General features: G+C 32.8%; 1 long non-coding RNA gene across 2 annotated transcripts; it reads right to left on the bottom strand.

The window, feature by feature from the left end:
- Window positions 1-4,853: 4,853 nt before the first annotated feature.
- LOC112100063 lies at window positions 4,854-6,931 on the bottom strand. 2 transcript variants are annotated; one of them, XR_002906325.1, is made up of 3 exons: window positions 6,874-6,931; window positions 6,548-6,614; window positions 4,854-5,115 (listed from the first exon to the last, which is right to left on the bottom strand). It is a non-coding gene; the product is annotated as an uncharacterized LOC112100063 (long non-coding RNA). The 2 variants fall into 2 exon arrangements; XR_002906326.1 differs by lacking the exon at window positions 4,854-5,115 and adding an exon at window positions 5,928-5,996.
- Window positions 6,932-18,388: the final 11,457 nt, after the last annotated feature.

Here is an 18,388-nt window from a genome sequence, read left to right as displayed (position 1 = left end):
TATCAGCATTCGTAACTACTGTGACTCCTGACTTTTTGGGGACAACTTGTACAGGACTGACCCATGAACTATCAGAAATTGGATAAATGATAACTGCATCTAATAGCTTAAGGACTTCTGTTCTAACAACTTCTTTCATATTAGGATTTAACCGACGTTGCATTTCCCTAGTAGATTTAGCATTTTCATCGAGGTGAATATAATGCATGCAGTCTATTGGGTTTATACCTTTAATGTCTGCTATGGTCCATCCTAATACCCCTTTGTGCTCTTTTAAAACATCTAACAACTTACCTTTTTGTTCGTCATTTAGGGATGATGAGATGATTACCAGTAGAGTGCTTTCTTCTCCCAAAAATGCATATTCCAATGTGTTGTACAATGGTTTGGGCTCGAGTTTCGGTGGTGATTCTGATGATGGGATGAGTTTCTTCTCTGATGGTGCTAGTTGTTCAACTCTTGACTTCCATTTATTAGTGTCCATGGATGGTGTTGAGTCAAGCAGAGCGTTGACCTCATCGACCGATCTGTCAATATCAAAATCCAAACCAAAGTGAGTTAAACATGTTTGTAAAGGATCATCACTAAGGTTTGAAAGAAAAGTATCATCAACTAATGCTTCAATTAAATCCACATCCACAATTTCATCATCTGCATTATGAGGTTGTTTGGCAATGTTGAAGATATTTAGCTCCATAGTCATGTTGCCGAAGGACAACTGCATATTTCCGGTCCTGCATTGAATATGAGCATCTGTAGTTGCCAAGAAAGGTCGGCCTAGAATAATAGGGATGTGCTTCCTTGAATCCTGTATTGGTTGAGTGTCAATTACAATGAAATCAACAGGAAAATAAAACTTGTCTACCTGGATAAGCACGTCCTCCACAATACCACGAGGTATTTTCGTGGACCGATCTGCAAGCTGTAACACCACTGGAGTTGGGTGTAATTCTCAAAGTTCAAGTTTCATAAATACTGAATAAGGCAACAGATTTACACTAGCTCCTAAATCTAACAAAGCATTCTCAATTGTGTGGTTCCCTATGCTACATGAAATAGTGGGGGAGCCTGGGTCTTTGCATTTTAGAGGAATTTTATGTTGGAGTATAGAACTAATGTTTTCTGTTAAAAATGCCTTCTTTTGGACATCATGTTTCTCTTTTTAGTACAAAGGTCTTTAAGAAACTTGGCATAAGATGAAACTTGCTTAATAGCATCAAGCAAAGGGATGTTAACACTTACCTGTTTGAAGATTTTGAGAATCTCACCTGTGGATTTTCCCTTCTTTCCTTTCGCTAACCTTTGAGGAAATGGAGCTTTGGGAACGTATTCTCGTGGGTTGGTTTCTTCTTTCTCCTCCGGTGATGAGTCCTCAACATTCACAGGTACAATTTGATTTTCTTTTGTCACCGGCATCTCCACTTTGTTGTCGACTTCCTTTCTTTTTCGCAAGGTCATGACTGCTTTGACTTCTCCATGCTGCTGTGGTGAACTGGTACTTGCTTCATGCACTCCTTTAGGATTAGGTACTGGTTGACTTGGAAATTTGTCTTTCTCAACAATTATTGCCAAGGTCTGAACTGAAGAAGCAAGTTGTCCCACCATCTTTTCGAGGCTTCAAACTGATTGGGCTTGTGAATTGAAGCCTGCTCTCAACTCATTTCATAGTCCATCAATGGTGCGGTTTTGTTGCTCAATTGTGGAGTGAGTAACATTCTTGAGATTCTGGAATGAATCCTCCCATGGTCTGGGTTCAGAGTAGTTCTGGTTCTGATTGTATGGTTTAAATGGGGGCTGAGAGGCTTGAGGAACTTGAGGAATTTGTTGCATTGGTGGAGCTGGAGCTACTGGTCCATTCTGTTGGAATCCTTGAGACCATGAAAAATTGGGGTGGTCTCTCCATCCAGGATTATATGTGTTGGAGTATGGGTTGTAATTTAATGGCTTTCTCATTACACCTATGGCATTGGCTTGATCTGAGTATGAGTCATGGTCATGTGGTTCTGTTGATTTAGCAGTCGATAACGATGCTATTTGTCGAGCAAGACCTTCAACCATCTCCTTGACTTCTTTGATTCCCGAAGTTGACCCGCCAATGTGAACCTTATTTACTCCCTTAATTCTTTTGGTATTCCTAAGTGATCGACTCCGTTGTTGGGAATTATCCGCTTGTCGCTGGAAGAATTTCCAAATCTCTGTTGCACTTTTTGACATCAGCTCTCCTCCACTTGTTGCCATTAGCCATTCTTGCACATTCGGCAATAATCCCTCTAAAAAGTATTGGCATTGGTGCCATTTCTCGTACCCATGATGTGGACACTTCAGGATTAGCCCATTGAATCGCTCCCATGTTTCGAAAAACTGCTCGTCCTCTCTCTGGGTAAACTCTGAGATTTCCCTACGAATAGCGTTGGTTTTATGCACTGGGAAATATTTATTCAAAAATTTTGTTACCATTTATTCCCATGATGAAATGCTATTAGCAGGTAAAGTATTTAACCATGAACAAGCTCTATCCTTTAAAGAAAATGGGAATAATCTGAGTTTAACATCATCGTCTGAAAAATTTTCATATTTAAAAGTTTGACAAATGGCATGAAAATCATTCAGATGATTATATGGGTCCTCATTTTCTAGGCCATAGAATGTTGGGAGACAATTTAGCACACTAGGTTTTAGTTCAAAACTCCTAGCAGCTACATTTGGGTATCTTATGGATGATGTGCTCAAATTAGCTAAGGACTAAAATACTCCTTAAATGGCCTCTCCTGTGGTGCTTGTAAATCCATTTTATTTTTAATGTTCTTGTGCGTGCGAAGTGTTTTTTCTAATTCAAGGTCTATAGGTTCTAGATTAGGAAATAATGACCTACGACCATGCATGCAAAACAAATAAAAAAAATAAAGATGGGAACAAAACAAATAAAAATAAATAAGAGGGAGAAATTACGATACTAACCTTATTGCGCTATTACAACCTTTCTATAAAAATACACAAAAACAAATACCTGAAATTAACTAAAAATTAAATTAAAACTTAATAAAGAAAATTAAATTAAGATAAACAAAAATTACAAAGAAAAATAACTTAAAAATTAAATTACAGAATTGTAAAGAGTAGAGAAAGAAAAGAAATACTAACCTCTAAATGCAGATTCACTCTTTTTTTTCTTTTTTTTTTTAAAAAAAATACAAGACAACAATTTAAAAGAAATTATTCACACAAATTAATTCTATGAATTAAAATTACTTACCTCCCCGGCAACGGTGCCAAAAACTTGTTGTGCAAATTTTAATGTACTCGCAAGCGCACGAATCTATTGTAGTATAGATCAATGGTGACGAGTGTCGATCCCACGAGGAGGTAGATTTTAATTATGTATAGAATTAATTTTGTAAATGGGTGGTTGGATTTGTGGTGGAAGTGATTTGAATTATCCTAAAATTGGAATTGAAATGGCGAGAATAAATTCTAAAATTGGAATTGCAATTGCGCGAATAAATTGAAGAGAAATCTATTAAAATGACGTACTTGGGTATCTGGATCCGTATCAACATGCATCATGGGCTAAATAATCCTTATTAATGCCAATTAAATCATGAGAGGGGAATCCACACCTCATGAACCACGCTCTAATCAATATGGTGCTAAGGGCTTATCGTGCCAAATAATAATAACCTTGTACTAGGGGGCCGGTGAAACCAAGGCGGTACTAGACAAGATTAGTATTATTTGTCGACGAGAAGTCAAAACATCCACAAAAACTAGAGGGGAAGAGAAAATAAATTTACCAAATAAAGCCCATGACACATGTTGAGACTTCACCTTCAACCCAAGCTTGAAAGAAAATTAGCCACTCATAATTGAACTAGAGGCAAAATGGAAATTTATTCAAATACGTAGAAAATACAAGATGGAGAAGGAATTACAGAAAATGGATCCCAAAAATGGATTCATAGATATCAAATTAGGGGGGGGAAGGCCCCCTTTTTATAGATACATGGAGTAAATCATGGCCATCGGATTAAAAACAGTTTGGACGCTCAGGATTGCGCCACGTCATCAGTCAACAGTACACAGTTTGACCACGCGGATGAACAGTAACACGGTTTGACCCGGATGAACAGTAACGTAGTTTGGTTGACAATAATCCTGTGTGATGCATGTACCGTACGCGAGATTTTTCTTCCACTGATATGCTGCCACGTCACCATCAACAGTACATAAGAATTTTAGCCCAACAGGATCGTGACACCTCATCAGTCAATGCCACATCATTGGTCAATGCCACATCATCGTTCGTCTATGTGAACAGTGTAGTGAACAGTAACGTATACAGTACCGTACACGTGAATAGTACCGTACATGTGAATAGTGCCATTTTTCCTTTTATGCTCCCCCTAAGGTTTTCGACCGTCCTGAGTTCGAAAGTGATGTCCGTTTTGCCGTTTGATCTCTCCTTTATTGTGAAATGATTATAATGCCCCTAAAATACATAAAATACTTAATTAAAATAAAACACACGGAATTAAATCAAAAGAAGGTTAAATTCATAAAAGTAAAGGTGTTAGTAAAACTTGTAGTGTAAAATGACGATTTTCTCCTTTATAAATATACATTTTCTAACACTCAACAGTCACATCCTTTGATTTATAATTTGAAAACAGTAGAGCTCCTCTTCCTGCACAAAAAACTTTGCAAACTTTTCTTTCACATTGAGAACACAACAAAGGGGATTGTGAAGCTCCAACAGATGTTGCAGTTGAGGAAGCAAGTGCCGACACCTTAGTTTCTGCACGAACCTTGCACCCGCCACCAGAACAACTCTCTCCGATTCTAGTAATATCCCAGAAGTCTAAAACACTATCATCACTATTCTCAAGGCCAATTGCACCAACAATTTTGTCTTCTAGGGAAGTTTGGCCAAGTAATGCAAGAGTGGTTGCTACTCGACAGTCTTCCCATGTAAGATTCATCAAGCAATACATTTGGATTTATAGAGGCAGGATCAGTTCCAATTGACAATAAAGCTCTATCCCTTTCAGCTGCAGAAAGATTCAGCTGCAGACGTTCAGTTTCAAGCTTCATTGCTTCCATGAAGTCTAGTTTCTTTTCCTGAAAATTTTCCCACAATCTATCAATCTTACGCTTGTGAGGTTGAATTTAATACATGAAGACCTTTCCATCGATCAATCATAAAATGTGAGAATACAAGCCAAAACAATCAATTCATCCTTTACATATATATAGCGTCATGGATGATCAAAAACCAAGTAGCACCATATCGAATGGCATGGAGACAGCAAATAATTCAACCAAGGGAAGTACAAATAAATACCAACACAATATGTCAGTAGTGTCAAACCATAATAACAGGACTCTGATTAATAAGTTATACATTTAGCAGAGTAAACTTATGTCAATCTACCAACACAGCTCAGGACCAGGCACAGAATAGCACAAGAAGTAAACAAGCACAGGTTAAGCAAAATTATTTGGAAAGACATGTGTTAAGCATGAAGCACGCCAGGGAGATTTAGAAACAGCTCAAAAAGGACACATGTCATTCTTTTTCTAACTCATCTCTGCCTCCCATTTTACAATTAATCCGAATTATATAAATTTAACCTCCATCTTTACAGTAATGTGCAATCCATTTAATCCTAGAATGACATGATAGATTATGGGCACTTGTATCAACTCCATAAATCCATTCTACTACTCACAGCCCACGCTACTCCCAACGCATGTGACAATGAACTTCAACTTATTGCAATAGATCTGACTAAATAATACGAACAGTCAGCTCCTTTCATTTTTTGCAACCTACCAAACAGCATTAATTTGAATCATCACAGCAGATAAGATAAAGGCTAATGAAACAATTTGTTTATCTTAGTTGTGTTTGACAAAGTTTACTATGTTCACACCACCATATGTCTCAATGATTTTGTCTACTATATTCACACTGCCATGCATCTCAATGATTTATCCCACTGTTGGGATAAAACTATCTCTTCTAAGTCAAATGAGATTTACCAACAAAGAGCATATTATACAAAATTAAAAATAAAAAATTTGTAAGCAAGACGTACAATAGAATGAATACAAACCTCCAAAATCAGTTTAAGCCTATCTAAGTGGCATGTTGTTCTCACATCAATTGTTGCTGGATATGTTGGATCAACTACTCAACGAAGCCCTCAGGGTTCAAAATGAGGTAAACATAAACACCCTATTCATTGTCTACTAACTTGAACAATGCAGAAAGATTATTGCAGAATCCCTATTATCATTTTCCTTAAACTATTATTGACCGTTAGAAAAGACTGTCTAAATGAGAATGAAATCGAAATGAAAACAAATAATAGTCAATGCCAACATTCAGGCCAAATCAGAATGAGCAAGGAATTGAGTATGGTAGAGTCTCTCTCTCTCTCTTTTTGGGTCCTCTTTCTTTTCTAAATTAAACTGAAATATTAGAGAAAAAAATATGCAATAAAGAATTAAGCGAAAATTGAAACGGTAACGTTTCACCACAACTCACCAGGTGATTCCATGAGCTCGCGAAAGCCTGAATTGATACAAAACGACGAATTTCACGATCCAGTTACCTGGTCAAACCCAAATAAGATTATAAACATTGAGAATCTATGGATTCGTAGCAGAGTTTGACTTTCGAGATCTAAAGTCGAAAGCAAAAAAAAATTAAATCCAAGAGCATTACTTAATTTCTCTTACGACTGCGATAAAATTGATTCAATCACTTAATATGAAAGGAGACACAAAAAATTGAAGTGAAACGACGCGAGAAAACGAGAGAGATAGAGAAGAGATTCGAGATTTGCCGAATTAATCGTCAAGTGAACTGACCTGACCGGAGACTTGTAACAGGAGGGAACAAAATGCGGGAAATTCAAGAAGGATGCGCTGAGGCTTCGTTTGGTGCAACTTATTAAATAGAACTTATAACAGTAGAGCTTATACCAATAGAGTTTTTGGGTAAAAAGTTGTTTATTTATCAATAAAAAAATACTTTTGAACTATTAAAATATATGATATTTTTTATATTATATATGTTTTGGAAATGTTCTCTAACTTCTACTCCCAAAAGCTCAAATTTTGGACTTTTGCTAATAGAAGTAAATTAGCTTATTTAAGCTAAAAAAACTCAACTAAAAAAATAACCAAACACCATAAAAATTTTTAAAAAGTACTTATGCGATTAAATAAGTACTTATGACTCTTAAATAAGTCATACCAAACAGGCACTAAAACGACGAAGAAAGACGACAATTGGAGTGAGATTTGTGATCCCATGCATGCGATTATAGAGAACAATGGTGATGTACCAATTAGTCGTCAAGTCAGAATCGACTTGATTGAAGGTTATATGAGAAGATGTCAATAAGTTACCAAACTTGGTACGTATTGTACTTTGATTAGTCTAAAATTCATTTGAAATTGTTTTAAGCTTAATTGTGTGGATGTAAAAATTCTTGTTTTTATCTTAGGTTCGTTTAGTATACCTTTTCAAATATAATATATTTAAATAGAATTTTTATTATTAGATTTTTTATAAATAGAGTTTTTACAAAAAAAAAAAGTTGTTACTTAATTGTCAATTAGAGTTTTTATTAGAAATTGTGAAATTATTTTAATAGGTAAGTTATTTAAAGTTATGTTATGAAGAAATGAAATAAGATTATGAAATAAAAAAAAGATATTTTAGACATTTTAATATTTTTTAAAAATTTTAAACAATTACTCGCAAAAACCTAAAATTTTAGTTTTTCCTAGTAGAAGCAAAATAATTTATTTAATTTTGAAAAGCTCTACTAAAAAAAACAACAAAAAAATTGAAAAGAGCTCATGAGATTAAATAAGAACTTATGAGATTAAATAAACACTTATGGTCATTAGATAAGTACACTAAAGTGATTATTAATAAATGCTGGTTTAATTTTATGTGTTCTTATTAAAAATTTTGTAGTTATTTGATTGTTTTTAGCATAACTTTTAAAGATTAAATAAGATATTTTGTCTTTACAATTAAAAGCTAAAAATTTGAGTTTCTAAAAGTAGAGATTCAAAATTTTTTTCTTAAATATTAAAATATCTAAAATATATTTTACTTTTATAACTTTATTTAATTCTTTTGATAATGTAATTTTAAAAAATATGTTTATTTAAATAATTTTATAATTTTTAATAAAAACTCGTATCGACAACTAAATAAATAAAATTTATTTGATAAAAACTCTATTGAGGAAACTTTAATTAAATAATCACTGTTTGAAAAACTACATCAAATGAAGCCTTATTAAAATGTGGGTTTTAAATAAAGTATCCTAACTCATTTTGTTTTTATTAAATATGTGATTGGATTAAAATTTGTAAAAGTAATATAATCTCAAGTTTCGGCCCTTTATATATCTATCAATCAAATGCACCCACTAAGCATTCATTACTCTTGCCCAATGCCCCTTATTATTGCTTATACTTTTGGTGACCGCGGACATTAACGACCAGTTGAAGCAAGTTTAGAAAGTAATACTAATTGCTAATTTTATTAATTGTGTCAACTTTTTTTTTTTAAAAAAAGAATTGTGTTGGCTATTGGATTTGGAACTTCTAAAATTAACTTTTGATGGCATAATATTTGATTAATTATATTGTGCTCACTTATTGTTTATCCACTATAACTACATTATATTTTTCATATTTTAAAATTTGTTTAATCATATAATAACCAAAATTGGTTTGAGTATTTCAATATACATACACACATTAAGAAAGTATTTTTAACGATAAATTTTTCCGTACACACTTTAAAATCTAAATGTTTTTACTTCACTCCTATAATGAAGAAAATTATTGATTGCTTTGACTAAGTAAAATTATAATTGTATCCCTATTTGCAAATGAGGAATGGCAAAATAATAAATGCCCATAAACTTTATTTTTATTTTAATTAGATCATTGTTATTATGATAAGTCAATGTCTATGGCGGCATTTGAAATTATGGTGTAGTTTCCATATTCCATCTCGTGCCACAATTACATCAAATTTAGTTGTTTTTTTTTTTTTGAATTACATGAGGCTGCTCATATTACAACTCATATTATATGAGATTTACAACTGATATTTATAATCAGACAATTACTGGGCCTAATTTACATTAATTCTTATATAGCACTGCCCAAATTTTACCCTCTCTAATATTCAAGGGGTGTCTACTCCACTCACATTTCGAAAGGGAGAAGACTGCCTTCCATTAATAATTAAGGAAGGAAATAAACTCCTACATGCGTCGCGGGGGCTCGAACTGCTGCGCTCACAGTTGTAAGTGTTGGGTCCTGGCCACTGGGCCAAGGCCCAGTTGGTTCATCAAATTTAGTTGTTGATTGCCCGGCGATAGCTTCCTTCCCTCTAGAATTTCTAAACATTTATAACCTTTGTTGTTGATTTATAATGAATATATGAATGACATTTATAATTTGAATGAGGATTGAGGATTGTGTTAAGTTTTTGTTGAAACTTATCAATGATTAATATTTATTTTTTTATTGTTCTTGCTTAATAATCATTAATTCAATGTTTCGTAAAAAATTCATTTCAATACTGAATTCTTATCAATTATATTTTTTGTTGAATTATTTCTTAAATGAGTTAAACTATTCACGTTCTTGTGCCAAGTTACCCATCAAACTCTCGTGTCGTATTCGGGGCTCATTCAATAATTAATTTAGTTAAGAAATTAGAATTGACACCATTATTTCTTTCACTTATTTTGACTAATATTTATATCTTGAAATTTGTCATGCCTATAAGTTGTTAAAAAATTATATTTTTCGATGTATTTAAAAAAAATTATGAACTGAATTATGTCATGAGTATTAGTATTTGATGTAATTTTTTTTGAAAAAAAATATTAATTAAATACACATGCACACTATATAAAACTCGAATCTAAAGACTCAAGTCTTGAAAAGGATACCACCAATTACTAATTAGCAGAGTTAGGCTTTAGTCCAAAAGGTTATGTTATGTTTACCTCCAAATTATTGAAAGAAAATCTTTCTCACAAGATTAGAGACAATATTGAGACTTAAAAAATTCAAAATCCCCCTATTGTCTATTTTGAGACGCTATAAAAATTGTAAAAGGAGATGACATTTGTTTTTTGTAAGCAAGAAACAACATTAGTGATGAGATAGAATTATCCACAAGGAATAGGCATGTTAAAAAAATAATAGACAATATTTGAAACTTTTATACTTATACGTAAATTTTAGGGATCTAAATGTAAATTTTGTTTTTAAAATTTAGAATAACTACAAACGTAGGCTTTTTCATGCATAAATATATTTTAACTTCTTATTGAAAAATGTGTTTGCACTCATTCGTACATATAATTCATTGTTTTGCAGATTTTAATGTACACAAATATTTGTTTTGCACTTTCATTGTCGATACACTCCATTACGTACTCTAAATCAATTTTATGAACAATCAAAGAGCTAGTAGAATGACGTTGAGGTTTGTTGCTCAATGTGGGGTAGCAAATTACGTTCAACTTAATCTAATTTAGACGAGTTGAATGAATTATTGTGGATTAATTGGGTCAATTTTTTTCAAATTCGTTAATAATTAAGTTGGATTGAATTAATTAACATGTAAATAATAATAATTATTATTATAATAATAACAACAACAACAACAATAATAATATATTCATCCTTAATTGCTAAACCCTAAATGCTAACCTAATTTTTAACCTCTTTTTATTATTTTATAAAAGAGATTATTTAAAATTAGCATTCATGATTTCATTGTACTATCTATTACTTTAGACTCCAATATCAAAATTCAAATCACACTCTTAATTCTCAACAAGAATCTGTTATTTCATTAATTCTTTCTTAGATATTGTATTTCTAACTTATAATATTTATTTAATATGCATGTTTTGGATATGGGACATTAGAACTAACTATTAGAAATTCTTTTTATTTTCAAGTAACATTCAGTTTTTATGCCTTTTATTTATTTAATTTTTAATTTTGATTTTCAACCTGATCAACCCAATCTGATAGCTTATTAATCAGATTGGTTTGGGATAAACATGTTTATTTAATCAGTAGACATTTTAACACTATTAAAAATACTTATGAAACCCCATTTATTTGCATTTATAATTTTATCCTGAATGAGATTAATGAGTGAAATTAAAACAAAATATCATTTCAAACCATTTAACTTTAACGCCTCCAAAAAATCAAGAACAATTCCTCTTCTTCTTCTCCATTTTTCCTTTTTTCAAGAGACCGAAAGTCTTGTAAAATAAACTTTCAATCACTAATAAATATAAAAACTAACTAAATATTAAATAATTGTCATTAAAAATACAAAATAATTGAATAAATCATAACTTAGAACAAAAACAAAATCATAGTTAGCAGTATGTAAAAGTGTGGATCAATAGAGAGAGAAAAGTACAAAGACATATGTCGAGAAAGAAAATAATCATGTTTCGGTTTGTTTTATTGGTTCTTTCTGGAGTTAAAATAAGTATTTTGAACCCACTAGATTTCTCTCTCCATCTTTGTTTTTAATTAAGAATTTTATTATTTAAATAATTTTTGAAAAAATTATTTAATTAACTTTTTCTTCTCTTTCTCTTCTCAATTTCATAATTTTCCTTCAATTCATTCAAATATATTCTTTTACATACAAAAAATTAATATAACTAACTAAAATGAACAAAACTCATCATTTAAAAATGAGCATTGATATATTTTTATCAGTTATAAAATTTAACAAATATCAAGAAATTAATTTTCACCAAACACAAAATTTAATAGATATCAAGAAAAAAAATTCTTATATATAGAAAACATGAAATAGAGACTATAATATACTAAGAAAAGACAAAAAAACAAATTAAAAAAAGTAAAATTAAATGTTTAGTTTACATAATGTTGGAGTAGAGAGAGAATATTCAATTGTAAGGTAGAGAGAAAAAAAGATATTTATAAATAATAAATATTTCGAAAAGAATAAATTGGCTCCACTTAATTATTTAATAATTGAGAGAGACTTATAAATAATACTATAAATAATTTTAAAAGATTCAAACCCTTACACTCAATAGTAAGGAATTCGAGCTCGGTACCCGGGGCCTCTATTGGTCTAGAGGCGCAGAAGTTAGTATCCAAAAACATGACGAATTTTAGACAAAATCCGAAATATCAAATATGTCCCCACAGAAACAAAACGAGAGGACGAGGCAAATGAGATGGAGCTAACGGCTTTGACAAGCCACACGATTCTCCTTTTGTCATTACTTAAATAACTTCATATTTTATCTATACGAGTCTCTCAAAACATTCCGAATGCCCATTCTCAGCTTTGTATTAGTGATTTGTCGAGTAAGCACTCCTCTGAAATGCTATATATGTTTAGCTCATTTTTTTTGATAATTTTGCAGTTACTAACGACTGAATTTCAAGATACACAGTTCAAGATTTGATCTCTTTGTCATGAAATCAAATGGGGTTGTGTAATTTAGTTTATTTATCTTAAATTTTGGATGTTTCTTGCATCAGAGATTGAATTTCAAATGGTTTTTGGGTTTAATTTAGCCCATTTTCACACAAATTTTGCTGAGACTACATCTTTTATTGCATGCTGATTTTATGTTGGTGAACTCAATTGGGGAATAGATACTATTATGATGCATTCATATGTCCTTAGTTATTTTTGTCTAAGCTTAAACAAAGTTGTCTTTTTTTTTGTTTTCCTGGGAATATTTGTTTGTTGTTTTTCGAAATGCATCAAGTTTATCATAATGTTTCTAATTCATTGAAGTAGGTCTGTGTAGCTTATCTTTATTCCTATACTAATTTTCTGAAGACGTGTTTTTGTTACGTCTTATTTTATTTGATGTTTTAGTTTGATCACAATCTTTCAAAATTGTACTGGCACTAAAGCTTCAGTTTCAAGAACCCACTTGAGGGGATAAAAGTTTGAGTTTCTTGTTGTGATTTGGGATGGACGGTGTTGAATTTGGCGTATTATTATCTCAATAAGTTGTATAAAATTCAAGTGGGTACAATTCATTATTTACCGAGTCTATCACAATTTTGCAGAGAAGGTAGAATCTTAATAAATGCACACTTAAAAAAAATAAAATTGTACAATCAGAATTGAAATGACAAATTATAATTATCTTCTTTTGATCCTAATTGGAAGATTTGCCTTATGACATTTTAAATTTTGATTAGATTTCTTGTAACTATCTTTGCTGTGGAATTTAAACAGATATGAGAATTTGCTGAGTTTCTTGAACGTGTGTTAAAATGACAATTCTGCCAGTTTGCTCAGCCACATCAAGCTGTTCCCATTCATTGGTGAGATATGAGATGACACTTCCTATGTTGGTTATTTTCTTTTTGAGTTGCTTCCAGGCTCTTGCATTAATAAAATTAGGCAATGAGTGAACAAATTATGATGGTTTCATACTAACCTAATTTGTTTGAGATCACTAGATGATTGTCTTTAGTTAAAAGTTTTTGCTTATCTCAATGTTAGAGAAAAAAAAGAGAATTTCATTAAGTGAACTTGGGTATCTTTCGTTTCATGTGATAAGTATTCATAATTCTTCAGTTGGACTCATAATTATGACATGGTTCTTTCTGCAAAATGTTTCATGTATATTCAAGAAATTGTAATTTTTTCTTATCAGATAAAAAATTGTTGGTTACTTGCTGAGATATTTGCTAATCTGGTATGCACCTTATTCCTCAGTCAGCATTGTTCTTTATTTTGCAAAAATCAATCCACATAGATGTTGTAGGTCATTGTTGCATGATTGATATATCATACTCCATGGACTAGGATTTTCTTAACCAAGAGTTCTGGTAAAATACACAAGTGGTTTAGAGGAGTCATAGAACCTGCAATTTGTGCACTTGAACTACCCTACATTACAAAGATGACATTTTCACTCAGTAAGGACTATGAATCGAAATGTACAAAAAATGATGGGAATCTTGCAATACATGCCCTGAAATCTCTTACTTTTTTGTTGCCTTGGGAATCTTGCGTTTAAACATTGATTGCGTTTGCATTTTTCAATTAGCAGACATCATTCCATGGAGGTTTGCAATCCTTTTCCCCATTCAGGAAGGACTTTGAATTGAAGTGTAATGTGGAAGATGGTATTGATTTGGGCTTGAAAAATGGAACTCATCTCCAGAGAGTTTGCTTTAAAACACAAGCTACAAAGTCCTTGTACTCTAGTTTTGTTGAAAACAGTAAATCAGTCTCCATAGATTTCATTAATTCCTGTCCAAATGAATTAGACGACATTAGTTGCAAACCATCTAATGCATGGAGTTATTCTGTTGAAACGGCAAATGAGATGAACCCTATGGGAAGTGGGGAGCTGAAATATATAGAAGATTCTAGTGTACCTGCTGTGGAAGAAGGACTTGTGGATTTTGCAGACCGAATGACTGAAAATGCAGACAAGTTGATGGCACCTGTGGAACCCAAAACCACATTAGCTATTGAATTAACACCTGAGAATCCCACCACAACATTTGATTCTCTGGATATGGATAACAGTTCAATATCCAATATCAAAAGCAGTTTTGATGATTTTTTAGCTGGCGTAAATGAGTCCTTCAGTTCTTCCATGATTAAAGGAGAAAATGCTGTGAAAAGCTCACTTGACACAATTGCTTCATCACTAACATCTATAAAGAAAAGTACTTTAATAAACTTCCTAATAAGTGAAGGTCTGAATAATAATTAACTCTTTTATTCTTTTTCTTTTTCAATTGCTACTATATATAAATTGGTCACGAATTAACTCAAAGATTTCTTGTGTTGTTTTTCGGGGCATTGAATTTTGAATTTAGTGTACGAGCAGGGGAAGACATAATTGAGGAGGAGGAGAAAGTTGCGTAATTAGCTATTATAGGATTTCATGAGCCATATTAGTGTTATTTAATTATGGGTTATTTGAGCAAGAATTTATGTTCAAAACTGTAAGCAAAAATAGAAGCAAAAACAGAGAAGCTACCATAACAGAGCAGCCATTACATATGAACAACCGTGCCATAATGTTAGCTTCAGTAAGGTACCAATAAGTCTTCTTTGCTCTTTCTAATTGAGAACGCTTAATTGCTGCTTTTGATTTTAGAGGAACAACTGAAGCTCAAAACTTCACCCCTTCCAAAATCCAAATAGTATATGAAACTAGTTTGCTTGTAATTTTGGAGTGTTTCTCTTTTGTATATCAGTAATGAATGCTTCTTTATTCTCTAATCTCTGGCCTTTTGAAGCATAATTATTTCCCGTTATCCTCTGAATTTGACAATATTTTTTCTTAATGCAATTTGTATATCCAAAACAATAAAAATAGTCATTAAAAATTTCAATCAGGAACTCTTAGGATTATTCTTAATCAATACATTATAAGCCATTAGAGTTCAAACTTTATATACGGTTGAAATTTGAGAACAAATAACCAAAGAAAAATTCCACGAACAGATCAAACTAACAAACTGACCAAAACGACACTGTTTGAAGGAAAAACTCACAAGCTTTTATCGCTCAAAATGATTACGCACTGATCACACACTACATAAGAGATTAAAAGCTTTTTATCAAAGCAAGAATTACAGAATTTGATGAAGAAACGAAAGAGAAATCACACGCACACCAGAGGCTATGCAAAAGCCCCTTTTATGTTGAGGTTTCTAGAAAATTTCCAGAAACAATACTAACAACCATAATAGATTTCGCCACATCAACAAATTATTTGCATATCGACCCATAAACTGAATGCAATCTGCACTATGGCCTAATAACTCTCTTTCGATTACACTTAAGTCCCCTATATCCACAGCTCAATTCTTCACACATACAAAATTTTTCACCATCAACCCTTTGTTTCGGTTCATCTGCACCTCCTCCTCTTAATTCTAATATCGAGAAAAATGGAAGATTCAAATCTCCCAATATGTGGAAGTATTTCTTTTGTTTTCTCATCCTGGACTTTAGTGGGTTTCAGTTGTATATTGGACTTTCGTTGAACATTTATTCTATGTATTACATATAATAATAAAAAATATATAAATAGAATTTTTCAGTGGCATCAGTGATCAGAGTTCTCCCGAAATTTAATAATCAGAATTCTACTGGCATTAGAGCTTTTACTCCACTAAGATTGGCATGTATATGCGATTGCTATATTATCAGTCTTATCTATTTTACACATATAATCACAAATCCTACAGTTTGCTTGACATATATACAATTGTTTTTCAGTTACCTTCCTCGATTTTACGTACAGTATCCCCGAAACCTGAAGTGATTTTTTCTTTAACTTGCAAATTAAAGCAATGGGTAGCTTTATGAATCGGTTTTGATATTGGATTCTTGTAATGGCTTATTGTGCTTGAGGATTAAACAGAGACTCGGGGCGTAATTATAATAACTATTTATATAAGATATACAATCATTCCACTACAGAGTTAAGAGAATACCAAGACCGGAAATTTGCATTTTGCTATGCTCAATCAATAGATGATTACAGATTCTTGATAGTACAACAGTTCCTGGTAGAAAAGAAAATGTGTGTGACTTCTCTTTGGGAAACAACACTTGGAAAAGTGTTTAAATCTGATTCTTATCTTGTGATCAAACCTGGTATTAAAATAGGATTAGGAATCATTGGGGTGGTAGGCGAATTTCGGCATTTGGTTGGTAGTAGACAGGGTCAAGTTCTTGCCTATGCCTGATGAAATCACAAATGATCATCATCATAAGTATTCGGCTGAAGTTATGAGAGACTGTCTATGTATGTTCGGACGAGGAGTATGAAGAAACTTGTTTTCTTTTCTTGAATAAAACATTATACACTGAGCGTTATTTATAGATGCAGAAGCTACATTTTTTCAAAAATTACATATGTGAATATGGAAGGAAATGTGTCGATTCGTTCGGCACGAATCGTGTCTTTGACAAGTGCAGATCATCCCTTTGACAAGTACGGATTCTCCCTTTGAAAACTTCCTTCAATGCCGTTTTATTTGACATTCTCAACACTCCCCCTCAAGTTGATGCATAGATGTCTTGCATACCCAGCTTGTCTAGGAATTTTGTAAATGTTCTGCTTGAAATGGCCTTCGTTAAAATATCTGCAAGTTGATCTTTTGATCGAATTTTCGGCAATTCTAATTTCTCCTTGATGAAAAATCTATCTACCTCGACATGTTTTGTTCGATCGTGTTGAACTAGGTTATGAGCAATATCTCGTGCAGCTTTGTTGTCACAGTATAGTTATATTGGTTGTTCCGATGGATAGCCCAAATCATTTAAGATAAAGCTTATCCATAGCCCTTCACATAACCCAAGGGTCATGCCTCGATATTCTGCTTCAGCGCTCGAACGGCAACGACATGTTGTTTCTTGCTTCTCCATGTGACAAGGTTGCCTCCCGCAAAGGTAAAGTATCCTGAGGTAGAGCGTCTATCACTAGCTGACCCGGCCCAATCTGCATCAGTATAAACTTCTATGTTGTTGTAATCTCCATTTTTGGAAAATAGGATTCCTTTTCCAGGATTTGACTTCAGGTACCTCAGGATCCGCATTACTGCTTTCATGTGTTGTTCTCTGGGATTATACATAAACTGACTTATGTTGAGTGTTAGAAAATGCATATTTATAAAGGAGAAAACCGTCATTTTACATTTCAAGTCTTACTAACAACCCTTACTTTTATGTATTTAACCTTCTTGTGATTTAATTACATGTGTTTTATTTTAATTAAGTATTTTATGTATTTTAGGGGCATTATAGTCATTTCACAATAAAGGAGAGATCAGACGGCAAAACAGACATCACTTTTGAACTTAGGACGGTCGAAAACCTTAGGAGGAGCATAAAAGGAAAAATAGCACTATTCATATGTACGGTACTATTCACGTGTACGGTACTGTTCACATTACTGTTCACATAGACGGATCGATGACGTGGCATTGACCGATGATGTGACATTGACTGATGAGGTGTCACGATCCTGTTGGGCTAAAATTCTTATGTACTGTTGATGGTGACGTGGCAGCATATCAGTGGACGAAAAATCTCGCGTACGGTACATGCATCACACTGGATTATTTTCAACCAAACCGCGTTACTGTTCATCCGAGTCAAACCGTGTTACTGTTCATCCGAGTCAAACCGTGTTACTGTTCATCCGCGTGGTCAAACCGCGTACTGTTGACTGATGACGTGGCGAAATCCTGAGCCGTCCAAACTATTTTTAATCCAATGGCCATGATTTACTCTATGTATCTATAAAAAAGGGGG

Source organism: Citrus clementina, unplaced genomic scaffold, assembly GCF_000493195.1.
Source record: "Citrus clementina cultivar Clemenules unplaced genomic scaffold, Citrus_clementina_v1.0 scaffold_3, whole genome shotgun sequence".
Taxonomy (NCBI): Eukaryota; Viridiplantae; Streptophyta; class Magnoliopsida; order Sapindales; family Rutaceae; genus Citrus; species Citrus x clementina.
Note: the sequence above shows the minus strand (reverse complement) of the source record. Positions and strands in the feature narration are given on the sequence as shown.